This window comes from Pelodiscus sinensis, chromosome 1, assembly GCF_049634645.1.
Source record: "Pelodiscus sinensis isolate JC-2024 chromosome 1, ASM4963464v1, whole genome shotgun sequence".
NCBI classification, from domain to species: Eukaryota; Metazoa; Chordata; order Testudines; family Trionychidae; genus Pelodiscus; species Pelodiscus sinensis.
In genome coordinates, this window is record NC_134711.1 from 11,600,878 (window position 1) to 11,614,864 (window position 13,987).

Genomic DNA, 13,987 nt, shown 5'->3' on the forward strand with positions numbered 1-13,987 from the left:
TTTTAATTATAACTAAAAAACACCCACGCCATGTTCTGGTGATCATCTGAAGCCTTTTCAAGCCCCAACACCTTAAATTAGCAAATGACTCGGAAGCACGTTCCAGTGATGGACGTCACCTCCTGCAGTAGTTACAGCAGGGAGTATGTTACTGGATGTTACAGCTACAGAAGGAGCTGTCTATTACAGAGAAAACAGAGCTAAAATAGTCTCAAATTAAGTGTAAGGAATTGAGCATCTCACCTGAGAACTTACCATGGGGTTGCATAGGACAGTGATTTTCCATTTTTTTTTCTCATGATCCAGTTGAAGAAAATTGTTGATGCCTCTGACCCAGCATAATTTGACTGGAGTGTGGGCTCCGGGGTGGGGCTGAGGGTCAGAGATTTGGGATGTAGGAGGGGGCTCTGGCTTTGGGGGGGGTGTGTGTCAAGGCTGGGGCAGGAAGGGCTAACTTTGAGCTGCTCCCACTCAGTGGTGCAACGGGGGTGCTAAGGCAGCTTCCTGCCTCTCCTGGAACCACTGACCATTCTGCACCCCAGAAGCAACCAGCAGCAGGTTCCTAGCCAATGGGAGTGCGGAGTTAGTGCTCAGTGCAAGGATAGTGCACGGAGCCCTGTGCTTTCTCTTTCCCCCCTCCCACTACCTAGGAGACAGGCCTGTTGTGCAGTCTGAAGTGCCAAGACTGGTAGGTAGCCTGTCATATCACCTCCACTGTTCATCTGATTCCCCTGCAGCAACGAGACCCAGTGTTTGACATTCCATGACCCAGTTCTGGGTCACAACCCATAGTTTGAAAACCACTGAGGCATAGGAGAATTGAAGCATTGGTAATTGAGCTTGTGGTTCATTCAGTTTCTGGTGTGGATTTGCACTGGGTCCTGCAGCTGCAATGCTTTCTGGCTATTTATCCCAGAGTTCCAATTTTGTTAACTATTTCTGGAAGTCTACAAGTGTTGCCTAAAAGATATAAAGCACTGGATTGGTTCTCAGGGGACCTGAGTTCCAGTCTCGGCTTAGTTACTAGCCTGTTGAGTGACTTGGGATAAATCAAGAGACTTCTCTGTGCCGCAGTATTCTGATCTGTAAAATGGGAATAATGAAGTTATCTTCTTGGTAAAGCACTTTGAAGTGTATTGATGAAAATTTCTATATCCAAGCTAGATATTATGCAAGCTGCTTGGGAAAAAAAGGTTAAATTCCCATAGTGCTCTAGGAAAATTCCATAATTCTTGGGGAGAGAGATCACTTGTCAGTCCCTTGATCCCATACCATAACCTAGTTATCTCCTCAAAATGGCATGCAACTACAGACCATTGCATTCCTATTCTAAATGCTTTAAATGATGAATATTCTCTTTTACAACAACAAATTGTATGGATATTAGGTTTGGCTTTAGTTCCTAGAGAAATTTCACACAAAAATGTTATTAAAATGTGTTCATTTATATCAGTCTACCTTGAGAGCTTGACCATGAATGGCTTTTGTTTTCCACGTTCTTCTTAACCTGCATTATTCTGTGGTATAAATTCATATGGGAAAATAGAGATGTATTAAAGAAATCATGCTCAGTATACAAATAATTTTTCATGATTTGCATAATAAAAAGCAGTATTCCAATAATGCTCTTTTCAGTTAAATATTTCTTCTCTAAAAGAAATGCTGCCTCAAATCAGAAACTTCTAGCATATGAAAGACATTTTCATTGTATACTGCACCAGTTGCTTTCTGTACCAGTTCTGTAAAAAAAGTTTAAAGGATTTTTGTTAGTCTAGATGCAATTTCATATGTGAATTGTAGGCTTACAAAATATGTCATAGGAATAAAGAAACCCAAATATTCTATTCAGGAGACACAAAAGAAATATAGCAAATATGTAGCACTAGCTGTAAAGATTCGCTATGTTAATACAGTATAGTTCTTTGCCCCATCTCTTGGCTAGTACACATATAAAAATTTAGGCATCTGCCACTGTTTTCAAGTTAATGGTTCTGGAATCATTGCTCAAGCAGTACACATTCATGTTTCTAAATATCTCAAGTTCAAGTTTCATAGCTGACCTGCCTGGGATGGTATTACACAAACACTTTTCATACATTAGTAATTTTTCCATTACTAAAGTTGTGTTTACTTTGGTGTGTGATGATAAATTCCTTCCCGATCCTGGAATATGTTGGACCAAGTATTTTCCCCATCTCCTCCTTGCCTCTTGAGAAAAAGCTCTCTGAATTTTGTCATACTTCCTCTTAGCCAGAAGAAAAGAATGACGAAACTCTGAGGGTAATCAAGCAATGTGTTTTGAAAAAATGAAAACGCTGAATTTTCCTTTTCAAAAGTATTTCTGGTGGGGTTTTTTTGTTTTGGGTTGGTGGTTTTGTTTGTTTGTTTTTTTACTATTTCAAAATCACTTTGAAAGAGTAAAAAAGAATGGAACATTTGTATTAATGCTGAGAAAAAAACTTCGGTTGCGTTACGTGCATAGATATGAAACTGTGGGAATTTCTTGAACGCCTTCAAACTTTATAAGCTCCCAGAGAGGACTTGCACAAGTTCTTCTAACAAGAGTTCCTATAGAACTTTTATGTCCCATGAAACAAATACTTAAAATCAGAGATTGTGTCTCCATGATTACTCTGGTTTCTATTCTTCCTATCTGACTAAAAATCCATTGCACCGAACATTTGTCCCACATAATCCACTTATAATACAATATTTTAGGTTTATTTTTAAATTTTGGGATAGAAAATAGAGGAAACTTCTGCATGGGAAGGATTGGAAGAGGAGGAGCAGGAAAAAGAGAAGGAGCCCCTCTCTACTCAGCATCCAACTCTTTTGTTCAGCATACATTTACAGAAAGCATTTGGTTTACAGATATATATTAGGATCTAAATTTTCACCTGTAATTAGGTACCTCAATTTCTGGCTGTCCAGCTGGAGACATCTGCAATGGCTTTGATTTTCAGAGGGTGGGTGCTCAGCCTTTCTGAAATTCAGATCTCCAAGGTATCTCCGATAGAGTAGCCTAAAACTGACACACACACCCAATCACCTGTTCCTTGTGAAAACTGATAGAAATGTAGCTGTGTTAGTCTGGGGTAGCTGAAGCAAAATGCAGGACAATGTAGCACTTTAAAGACTAACAAGATGGTTTATTAGATGATGAGCTTGTGAAAACTGAGGCCTGTCTTTTCCATGAGAACAAGTGCATGACCATTGTTATGCTTTTGTGGAAGATCTAAGCTATTGACAATTTAATTTTCAACTTGTGGGAGTCACAGGAAGTTCTCGGGGAAGGAAGATAGGTATCAGCTCCAGCACTGACTTCTACACTCTATAGCTGTGGTGGTGGGAAATGTCACAAACAGACTCCAGATAGTTCAATATGCTTCACACATCATCTGAATAACATAGATCACTGAGAAGATAATGCCCTGGTGTCCTGCCACTAACTCCTTATTCACTCTTGGACATAATTCAGGAGTCTCAAACTCATGGCCTGTGGGCCATTTATGGCCTGGGCAGTTCCACAATCCGGCCCACTAGTGGCTGCTGTCACATGAGGCCCTGCAGCCCTGAGAGGGAGAAGTGTCTGTATCCCTCCCCCAAGCCCAGTCCCTGCCCCCTCCCTTTCTCTTCTTGCCCTTGCTCCACACTCTCCTTTTCTCAAGCCCCCACCCCTGAGAGGTGTGGCCTCAGTGATCACCAGGTGGCCTGGGGTGCGGTGGCAGCAGGGCTCAAGCCCTCCTGCACTCACCCTGGTGATGGGAGATCCAGTGAAGTAGAGCGACTGGGCTGGCCTGAGAGATAGCAGTGGAGTGGAGCCCATGGAATAACCTGAGTATGAAGGACTGTGTTGTCCATAGGATGGTTAGGGTGGTCACTCTTGGGGCTCACAAGGACAGAGCAGCCACCCCAAACTATCCCCATTGCACTGCCAATGGAGGTGGGGGGGGGCAGGAGGTTTTAAATCATCCAGGGATGGCAGGCAGGGCTGGGGGACATAGGGGGAGAGGGAGCATACAGACCCCTCCTCCCACCCCACACCCTGCCAAAATGGGGTGCACACTGGCTCACTAAGAGGATTTGAGGACCATCACTGGTCCTAATGTGAACTGAATTTGAGACCCCGATCTAATTTTAGAAGAACTATCTCGTCTCTGCAATCTGGGGACTGAACTTTGTCTCTCTCTGCAATGACTTCTTTCTAAAATGATGGCATTAATTGCACAAAGAATGATATGCAATTAGAAGATTGAGTTTTTTCTGATATGAGCACACAGCTGTGGTACTCACCTGGAGTTCACAGCATGGTGAGGCATCACACCATCACCTTCTCTTAGATGAGAAAGTCTTGTCTGTGCTGTCAGCTTCCTGAAACTACCAGACAAAGGCAACATAAGCTCTGCCTTCCTGTCCTCCACAGATCTTTCTCTATATATACCATGGGTTCCCAAACTGGGGGGCATGGAGAAATTCCAGGGGGGGCTTGAGGCAACCAATCCCTCCTCCCCCATCACCCATCTAAGTTTTGCTACTAAGTTTTTCGGCCCCGGTCAGTTTCCTCCTTTTTTTTTTCTTTTTGCTCAACAAGTTTTGCTGCTATTGAGGGGGAAGGGAGGCACATGAGTGTTTCTCAGAAATCAGAAAGGGGGCATGATGCCGAAAAGTTTGGGAACCGCTGCTTTATACAGACAAGAATAGGCCTACACCACTGAGAGTCCTCTGAACATTCCCTGCAGTGTCCTGTCCCTCCTGCATTGAATACTCAGGGTATGTCTACACTACCACCCTCCTTCGAACTAGGATGGTAATGTAGGCAACCGGAGTTGCAAATGAAGCCCGGGATTTGAATTTCCCGGGCTTCATTTGCATAAAGCCGGGTGCCGCCATTTTTAAATGTCCGCTAGTGCGGACTCCGTGCCGCGCGGCTACACGCGGCACGGACTAGGTAGTTCGGACTAGGCTTCCTAGTCCGAACTACCGTTACTCCTCATTTCACAAGGAGTAACGGTAGTTCGGACTAGGAAGCCTAGTCCGAACTACCTAGTCCGTGCCGCGTGTAGCCGCGTGGCACGGAGTCTACACTAGCGGACATTTAAAAATGGCGGCGCCCGGCTTTATGCAAATGAAGCCCGGGAAATTCAAATCCCGGGCTTCATTTGCAACTCCGGTTGCCTACATTACCACCCTAGTTCGAACTAGGGTGGTAGTGTAGACATACCCTCAGAGAATTATCAGGCCTAAGCATGCCCCTGATGAGTGGTACACCACAGCTTATCTGTTATTTCTTAGAAATCAGCTCTGGTAATCATGCAGTGCTTAGATATATTGGTAGTGAAAACTAGAATATGTTTATTATCAAAGGGCACAGATTCAAGTGATCATGAATAAGATCTTTGGAAAAAAATGACTGCATATAAAACAAAATCATAACACACATTCTAGAGACTAAACTCAACCAGCAAATTATCCTCCAGTCTAAAGAAGCTTATCTCACACAATGTTCCCTCCTTAACTTTCAGACAAGTCTGGTTGATACCCTATTTCACTGTCTGTTTATTTTCTGGGGGAAGGATGCCAGAGTGTCCTTTTTGTCCCCCAAACATACCAGAACAAACCTTTCATGTGCAAGTCAAATAGGTTCCCCCCAGCTTTTTACTTCTTCCTGTTAATTTTCTTTCTTTAACATTTTCACAGTCCTTCATTAGCTTTCTGTTCAGAATGGTGAATGGAGGTACACTGTGAACCATACAATATTCAACGCGCATGGAAACAGATATGCACACTGTCACTCCATTTCTGACCTGTCTGTGCTCATCCTCAAAGGAAACTTACACAATTCCAAAAGACGGTCCTGGGAATTTACATTCATAACTTTGCTGGACACTGACAGTCATAGTTTTTTGTTGACAATGACTTTAAAGTTTATCACAAAAATCTGTAACCCACTAATCTCTGCGGGTTTTGTCCTATGCCTGCATAGATGTTAATCGTTCAGCTTGAGCAGTCTTGTGGAATGTGATAAATACTTGCACTAAACGATATGCTCTACCTTGTATTTAGTTGTGACTCTCCGAGTCTCTTTTTCATACTCAGAGAAGAGCTCTGTAGCTTGAAAACAGGTGTCTTTCACCTACAGAAACTGGTCCAATAAAAGGTAATATTTCGTCTATGTCAGCGGTTCCCAACCGCCAGTCCGTGGACCAGCAGTGGGCCATGAACTGCTGTTTGCCAGGTCACACAGCATGTTGTCAGGCCCCGCCATGCTGTCTTGTCCCCTCCAGCTGGAGAAGTGCGTGGTGAGTGGTGCAATAGGCGGGTGCTCTGGGGGTCTGTACTAGGCCTGTGGGTGCGTGCAGGCACGAGCAGCACGGGGCACAGGGAATTGTGGGGTTGGGAGGGTGGGGTGTCTCATGCCTCGCAGCCTTGAGGAAGGTGCCACCTGACTGTGGCACAGGCCACTCCAGGAGATCCGGAGCAGCAACGCTATCCAGCCATAGAGCACATGCATGGAACAGAACGTCTGCCAGTCTTTGCTTCTTAGGGGCCCTTCTAGGCCCCTAAGCTGAGGTGTCTCCATGGCTCGTGGCTCCAGCTCATGGAGGGAGCCGTAAGGCAAGAGGGAGAGGTGATGGCGGCAGCGCTTCTGCCTGCACCAGCCCCATCAGCAATCCTAGTGAGCTCGGGCAGCTGTGGCAACGAGCTGATCTTCTGCTTCCCCTTCCAGTGAGGCTTGGAGCACCGGGCTACCCAGGCTGGGAAGTGACAGCGCAGGGCCATGTGCCAGGTGCCATGGTTTTCTCTAAGCTGCACACTTGTGCGCACAAAGGAAATTTCTACCCTGCCCATGACCTAAGCAGAGCTGTGCAGCAGCGTGGCAGGAGTCATACTTGGGCTGCTGGGGCTGGAGAAACTGCACGGCTGGCAGGTGGGCAGGTGGGCTGGTGGCTGCTCTGGCTGGCCAGGGCCGGAAGAAACGCATGGCTGGCTGCTTGGCGGGCGAGTGGGCGGCTGTTCCAGCTGGCTGGGGCCAGAGGAACTGTGTGCCTGGCAGGCAGGGGTAAGGCGGGGGTACTACTCTGGCAGTCCAGGACTGAAGGAACTGCATGGCTGGCAGCGGGTGGCTACGCTGGGCTGGAGGAACCGCATGGCGGGTGGTGTCAAAATAACACGTGACAGCTTAAAATAAATTGCCATAATGAATATGTGAATATGCAAATTCATCATTTACTGTAATGAATATGGAAATGTGTCTGCCGGTTCACCAAAAGTTTTTTAATGAGTTTGCCAGGCTGCAGTATAAAAAAGATTGGGAACCACTGATCTAGCTTGTCTCTCTAATATCTTGAAACCAACGCAGATGATTGCAACACTCCAAAAAATATGTAAAACAGACAGCTAGATAAATATTTCTTGCCTAAAAGAAAGAGAACCTGGTTTTCACTTTTCCCAATGACAAATCCCTATGCACAAACCTTAAGAACATACTATTGTGTGGTTACACATAACGCCTTACACAACATGGTCCTGATGACCAACGTGACAGCAACTTTCATTTGAGACCTCACGTGCCAGTCTTTGTTGATCTGGAATGTACATACCAGATCCAAGGGACCCCTGGAACTGCTGTTCATGACCTTTGTGCCACTGGCCAGTTGGTAGGAAGAGGTCTTTGGGTCACAGGTACAACAATGCGACACAGACATTGTAGTTATTCAGTGTACATGAATGGTAACTTGGTGACATGAAGATAATGTGTTCTGGCAATTCTAACAAACATCAGTGGTTGGAATCAGTGAACAAAAAAGGTGGTTTAAATCTGCATAAGCAGTTTTCCACAATGAACTATTCAAATAGCTCCAGTCTAGACCGTGTTTGTTTGAATCTCTTCCCTTGCTGTACGTGCTTGTGTTCTTATCTATGTGCAGCAATGACAGCGTGGAGGCAGCTACCATGCCTGCATGGGAGATGGGGGAAGAGGCAGGATGGTTTGGATGGAAGAGTGTATTTGTAGCTCAGGGGGAAAGCCGGGTTAGAGTTGAGGCTCAATGTTTTGCCATGTTCACTAATGATCTAGAATTTAAAATCAATGCAAATGATCACGGTGCCAGAGAGGCTTTGACAAAATTGCAGGGATTGAAATTCGGAAGCCAGCTATGCCAGAGGCTGACGCTTAAGCAGATTGCAAGATTGCAGTGGTCAAGCCATTGAATTGAAGAAAGTGGTGCGGGGAGTGTGGGAGTAAGAGATATAAATGTACTGAGTTAATCTAGCCTCGCTCCTGCCCACTGCCATCATTAGAGTCCTACTTTGCCACTGAATAGTCTCAGTTAGGGTTTTTAGAATTTGACAAATGAAGGCAATTTGAGGATTTTGTACATGGGGATACATTGCAGGACTGACTGTGTGACTTAAAAGCCTTTTTTCCCCCTGCAAATCAAATATTACCTGGGAAAATAACAATACTAGCAAATGAAACCAGTCAGGTGCCACTCAGGACTGCAGTCCGGCTCTAATCATGCTGCTTTTTGGGACTGTAAAGCTTTTTAATCATGCAGGGCTGCAAGCATTGGAGTTACAATTCATGGAAATCTACAGGTATTATTTTGACTCCTGGAACAGTCCCTATGAGTACAATGGGAATCCTACTGACAAGAGTGATGTCACAGTATTTTTTTCTTAAATGGAATATAATAACTGCTAATTCCAAATCCCAGGCCTACATTCCTATATGGTGCATTTAATGAGAAGTATGTTTCATTTATTGCGTGTTTGTATCGTCTGTACTTCTGCAGTCTGTCTCTATAGTCCCCCGGGGTTGAACATTAAAATGCTAATAGAGACTGACTCTGTGCAAAAACTCCAAGCATACTTTGAATGAATGGCACCATCAGAGCAATAGTTCAGGTTCCCTATCAAGACCCTGGGTGAACTCTTGCACCAAGGCTGGTTTCATTGAGGTATCCTGGTCACGTTTCATTCTGTAATGGACATAGGACAGCTATTAACTGCCGGGGGATAGGATGCAGTGTCTTTTCTTAGATGATGTCATAATTGTGTGAAATGGGACACTATTTATTTGTACTACAGTAGCACCTGGAGGCCTCAACCAAGATAGGGGTGGTGCTAGACCTAAATACAGCAAGAAAGATTTCTGTCCTTGAGCTGCTTACCATGTAAGTAGAGACCAGAAAGGAGCCTAGAGATAAAGTGACCCATTCAAGGTCCAATAGCAGATGGGTGTGAGCATCTGGAACAGACCTTTGCAGCTCAGTGTACCACACACGGTTGGTTAGTGGTACAGTGGTATGGCCATTTCTGGTGTTCCAGGGTAACATGAGCAAAATCCACGAACAGAATTGTGTGTGTTTCAACAAACATGTATAAGAAACCATCAAATGTAGTGCAATTTATTTTATTTTCCTAAGTTTGAAAACAGTTTGCCAGGGCTGCCTGGTATCAAGTTTCCAATGAGAGTGATCTGAAATGGCATGTTGTACACAATCTTAGAACTCCAAAATGTAGAAAGAGTAAGAAACCTCAGTCTACAACGGTACCTACTGGTCACTGCTGTAAGTCAAATTCACTACAGTATAATGACCATGTCAGCTTGATTTTATGGGTTACGTTTCCCATGTATCTAAGCCTTCTGAATATTCCTCCAGCAGCAATATTCTTCTTATTGACAAATCTTTTAAAAACCTTATGCAAGCATTGGTTTATGCAAATCAGATTTTCAAAGGTGCCATGTGAGAGCGTATTAGATCCAAATCCACCAGAATGCCAGGGATAAGTGCATGTTACAGAGTCATGGAGAGATCGGGGGGAGGCGAAAGAAGATGAGGGTGTGAAAGAAGATTGGGGAGAAGCAGCCGTTCTAGAGTCCTGATTCAATATCCTACAGCACCATTTTCCAGCTAAATTTATTTCTGAACACCATAAGTTTTCAGTGCAGCTTAGCTTGGCTTTCTAAATCCAAGGACTGTCAGCTAGATATTTGAAGAGCTATCTATTTTTTTTCAGACATTTAAATTAATCTATTCATGGATATGCATGGCTTGTAAACCTACTTCTACACACTGATCTTAATGAGATTTTGCTCTCCAGACCTCTGGTTATGGGCAAAACAATACAATCCTGTGACTCCGTGTATATGTCTTGAATATGAAATGTATGTATGCTTTTCTAAGCTGCCCCTCACCATGGTATCTAGTTGTTAATATATATTATAAATAAATAAATAAATAAATAAATAGGTTTTAAATGAATAATACAGCCATAGTAATCTAGCTAAAACCTTGCAGAACTCAAGCATTTGAAATTGCACATGAGCACAGAATAAGCTGCTGCAGCTTGTGTCTAACAAATGGAGCTTTTAACAAAATATCTGCATGATGTTAACATTGAGTATAGCATGTACATGCTATTTACAGTGCAATTAGAACCATTTACATCAGAATGCAGTACAGTGCAGTAGAATTCATTTTTCTTGAAAGGTAGATTACTATTGAAATTGTTAATTAACTGAATGTAATTAACTAAGCAAAGTATAAAGGAGTGTATCACCATAACCCAAGTTGCTTAACCTTTAAGTGCCCTGATTTATTAGAGTTATGGAATTGCTTTAAATACAGTCTGAAAATCCAATCTGATTCAACTCAGCTGTAGGCTGTGGAGTATGAGAATCATATTGTACTGAAGAAGATGGAAACCCACACCAACCTCGATTAGCTGACATAAAGGTCTTGTCTGCATGCTGAAATTGGCCAGCATAGTTATAGCAGAATAAGTTATAACTATTCAGATATAACTCCCTCCTGTAGGTATTCTATTCTAAAATAAAGTGATTTTAACTTAATGCAAAATAAAGTCACTTTTATTCATGAGCAATGTCCATACGATGGTGTTTATTTTTACTATTATTATTATTTATTTCCTTCCCACACCAATATTGGGGGACAAGGCAAAAGTTTTTCTCTTCTATTTCTCTTGGTCACTTGCTGCTGCTTCTAGCCGCTCTCTGGTGTTGAGATCAACTGTTCTGCCTTACCAACGAAGGGTTCTTTTTAAGATTTCTCTTGGGCTCTCTCGTTTCCTCACCCCAGTTGGTTTCCACTTGATGACTACATGTGGGAATTAGTGTGTTGGCATCTGAAGTACATGCCCCAGATACAACTAGTTCTTCCTTCTGTTTTCAGTGGAGACATTTTGTTGATTGGTGATTTCTCTGATCCTTTCATTAGTGATGACCAGGATCTTCTGTAGGCACTAATGAAACCTATGCTGAAGGCTCACACGCTGAGTTACAGATTGGACTTGTTTCCTCATGGGAGATTCGCCACCCAAGGAAAGAGAGGAATTTTTTCAGTAGTACTAGAAAGATTGGTAAGTTTGCAGGACAGTTGATAAAGAGGATTTTAGAGAGCTGTAATGTCTAAGGGTGCTTGTAGTGTTTAAAAAAAAGATTCCAGCCTAGGTCTCTAATATGAATCTATCAAAAATGGAGAGTCACCAAAAGACGGTGTTTTGTTTCTTGTGTGTGTATTATATGCTGATGCCTAAGAACTCCAGTTTGTGCAGATGAATAACAAAGGAGAAGGCTCTTGCCCCAGAAGTTCATAATCTAGCTGGTAGACAGGATGCAACAAATGTATGACACAGACAAATGGGAAGGTGGGATAACAAAATGATCAGCCACTTAAGAAAGAAAATCTTTGCTGATCACTTGTCTAACAAATATGAGAGGTCATGTAAACAGCATCCTCTCCTCTAGAATTCCTTCTTGTGCCTGGATGAAGTGCTGCAGGAGACTTCACTTGCTGCATGCACACACACACACTAATAGCTACTTGCCCTACAAAGGCCAGTCCCAGCCAGCATCTTCACCCAACTCCATCTCTGGGTCTTTTGTGGTTTGGTCCTCCAGCCATGTCACAGAGCAGTTCCCTCCCCATCCAGAGTAATGACAGGTCCAACTGAAAGTTCACAAGCAGTGTCCAGTTCTTCAGCCTCTTTCGGGCCCCTACAGAGATTCTTTTGAGCTATGTTTTCCCCAGCAGCAGCATCCCACTGCTTCCATTTGTGTGGGACTCCAGCAATTACATCCGAGCCTCTCCCTGCTCCTTTTAGGCCCTATCTCAGGGCTCCACCAGATTCAGTCTCCTCTGATTTCTGTGAGTGGCTCAGCCTAAGTTTCTCAAGCTCTTCTCAGAAAGAAACACCCCGTTCCTCTATCCAGGGTCTTCTTCCTGCTACTGAGTTCCCAGCTCTATTTAAATAGTGCTGCCCCTTCACTACCAGAGCTAGGGGCAGCTTTTCTAATTAAATCCCATTATACTCAATTGGGGTTTCAGTTTAGCCCCTATGTGGCCAGCCCATCAGTGAGACAAGAGGGGACTCTGGCAAGTCATAGGCAAGGCTGTGTCCAGCTTTCCGCGAAGGGCCACCCAACCTGTGACAGGTGATGATCTATAGCAGCGGTTTTCAAACGTTTTTTCTCATGACCCAGTTGACAAAATTGTTGATGCCTGTGACACAACATAATTTGACTAGAGTGTGGGCTCCGGGGTGGAGCCAAGGACTAGAGCTTTGTGGTGCAGGAGGGAGCTCCAGCTTTGAGGAGGTGGGGTCAGGGCTGGAGCAGAAGGGGCTTACCTTGTGCAGATCCTGGTCAGTGGTGCAGGGGAGTGCTAAGGCAGCTTCCTGTCTCTCCTGGTACTAGCAGCCCATGCTGTGCCCCAGAAGCAGCCAGCAGTAGGTTCACAGCCAATGAGAGTATAGAGTTAGTGCTCAAGGCAGGGCCTGTTGGTGGTGGCTTCTAGGATGCAGCACAGTCTTCAGTGCCAGGAAGGGGAGGTTGCTGCCTTAACACCCCCACTGGCCACCTGATCCCCCTGCAGCAGTGAACCCAGTGCCCGACATTCCATGACCCAGTACTACGTCGTGACCCATAGTTTGAAAAGCACTGATCTATAGGCAGCACAGCAGAAGTAGGTTCTATCTCACATCTTGATAGCCCATGTGAAATAAGTTGGGTGTTTTAATTCTTAACAGTCAGATGTCTGTCACCTGAAACATTTCATACATGGACAAATGGGTGGACTAGTTTGGCCTTTTGTCCCAACTTGAATGGCAGTGGTAAACGAGAAGCATAGGGACATAGCATGAACTTGAATTTGTTACAAATTGGCCCATAAACATCAAAAAGGAATGATATACTTAACCCTTATTATAGATTCAGCTGATTCCAAAAATATTTTATAAGCTTTTCAGAAATATTGCTCAATGCACTCTGCTAAAGAGAATTTGGAACCATTTTAAAAATAATCCTTCTAAATATGGAAGATAACTTGGCATATTCAGTGTTTTTGTAGAGGCTCAGAGAAAGTTTTCGAAGAAGCTTTAGAAAAGCAACTATTTTTTTCATTTTCAATCTCCTTTGTACTTCCTGATTTTGGTTACATATGGAAGTGTTGGAAATAATAACTATACACAATTCTCAAGCTATTATTGTCCTAACAAGAAACCAGGAGTACTAGAAATCCAACAAGAAAACTTGTTAGAGTTTCATCCCATTCTTTATAACTTGAAATTTGAATAGTTTGACCTTAGCTCAGATGAAAAACCAAACCTTTGGGAAGTTCTTCATATTTTACTTCTGCGTCTTTGGAAGTTCCCCCTTATTAACGCCTTGTAAGGCAGTCTGTAAGGCCACAGATTTGAATGGGAATTGAAGCAGAACTCTTCTCAAACCTTCTCTGGTGGTATATAAATGGGATAGTGTGGGAAAGCTTGTATTACCATTGATTCTGTAGCATGTGTTGCCACAGAGGCAGACCCAGCCCAAGTTACGGGCTGACCAGGCTACCGCCCAGGGCACCCCATTGTAGGGGGCACTGCATGGGGCTGCCGGACTGGGCGGAGGCGGGGCCACGCATGCGTCGCACTTCCGGGGGCAGTGCCGTGCTTCTGGGGCCTAGGGTGCACA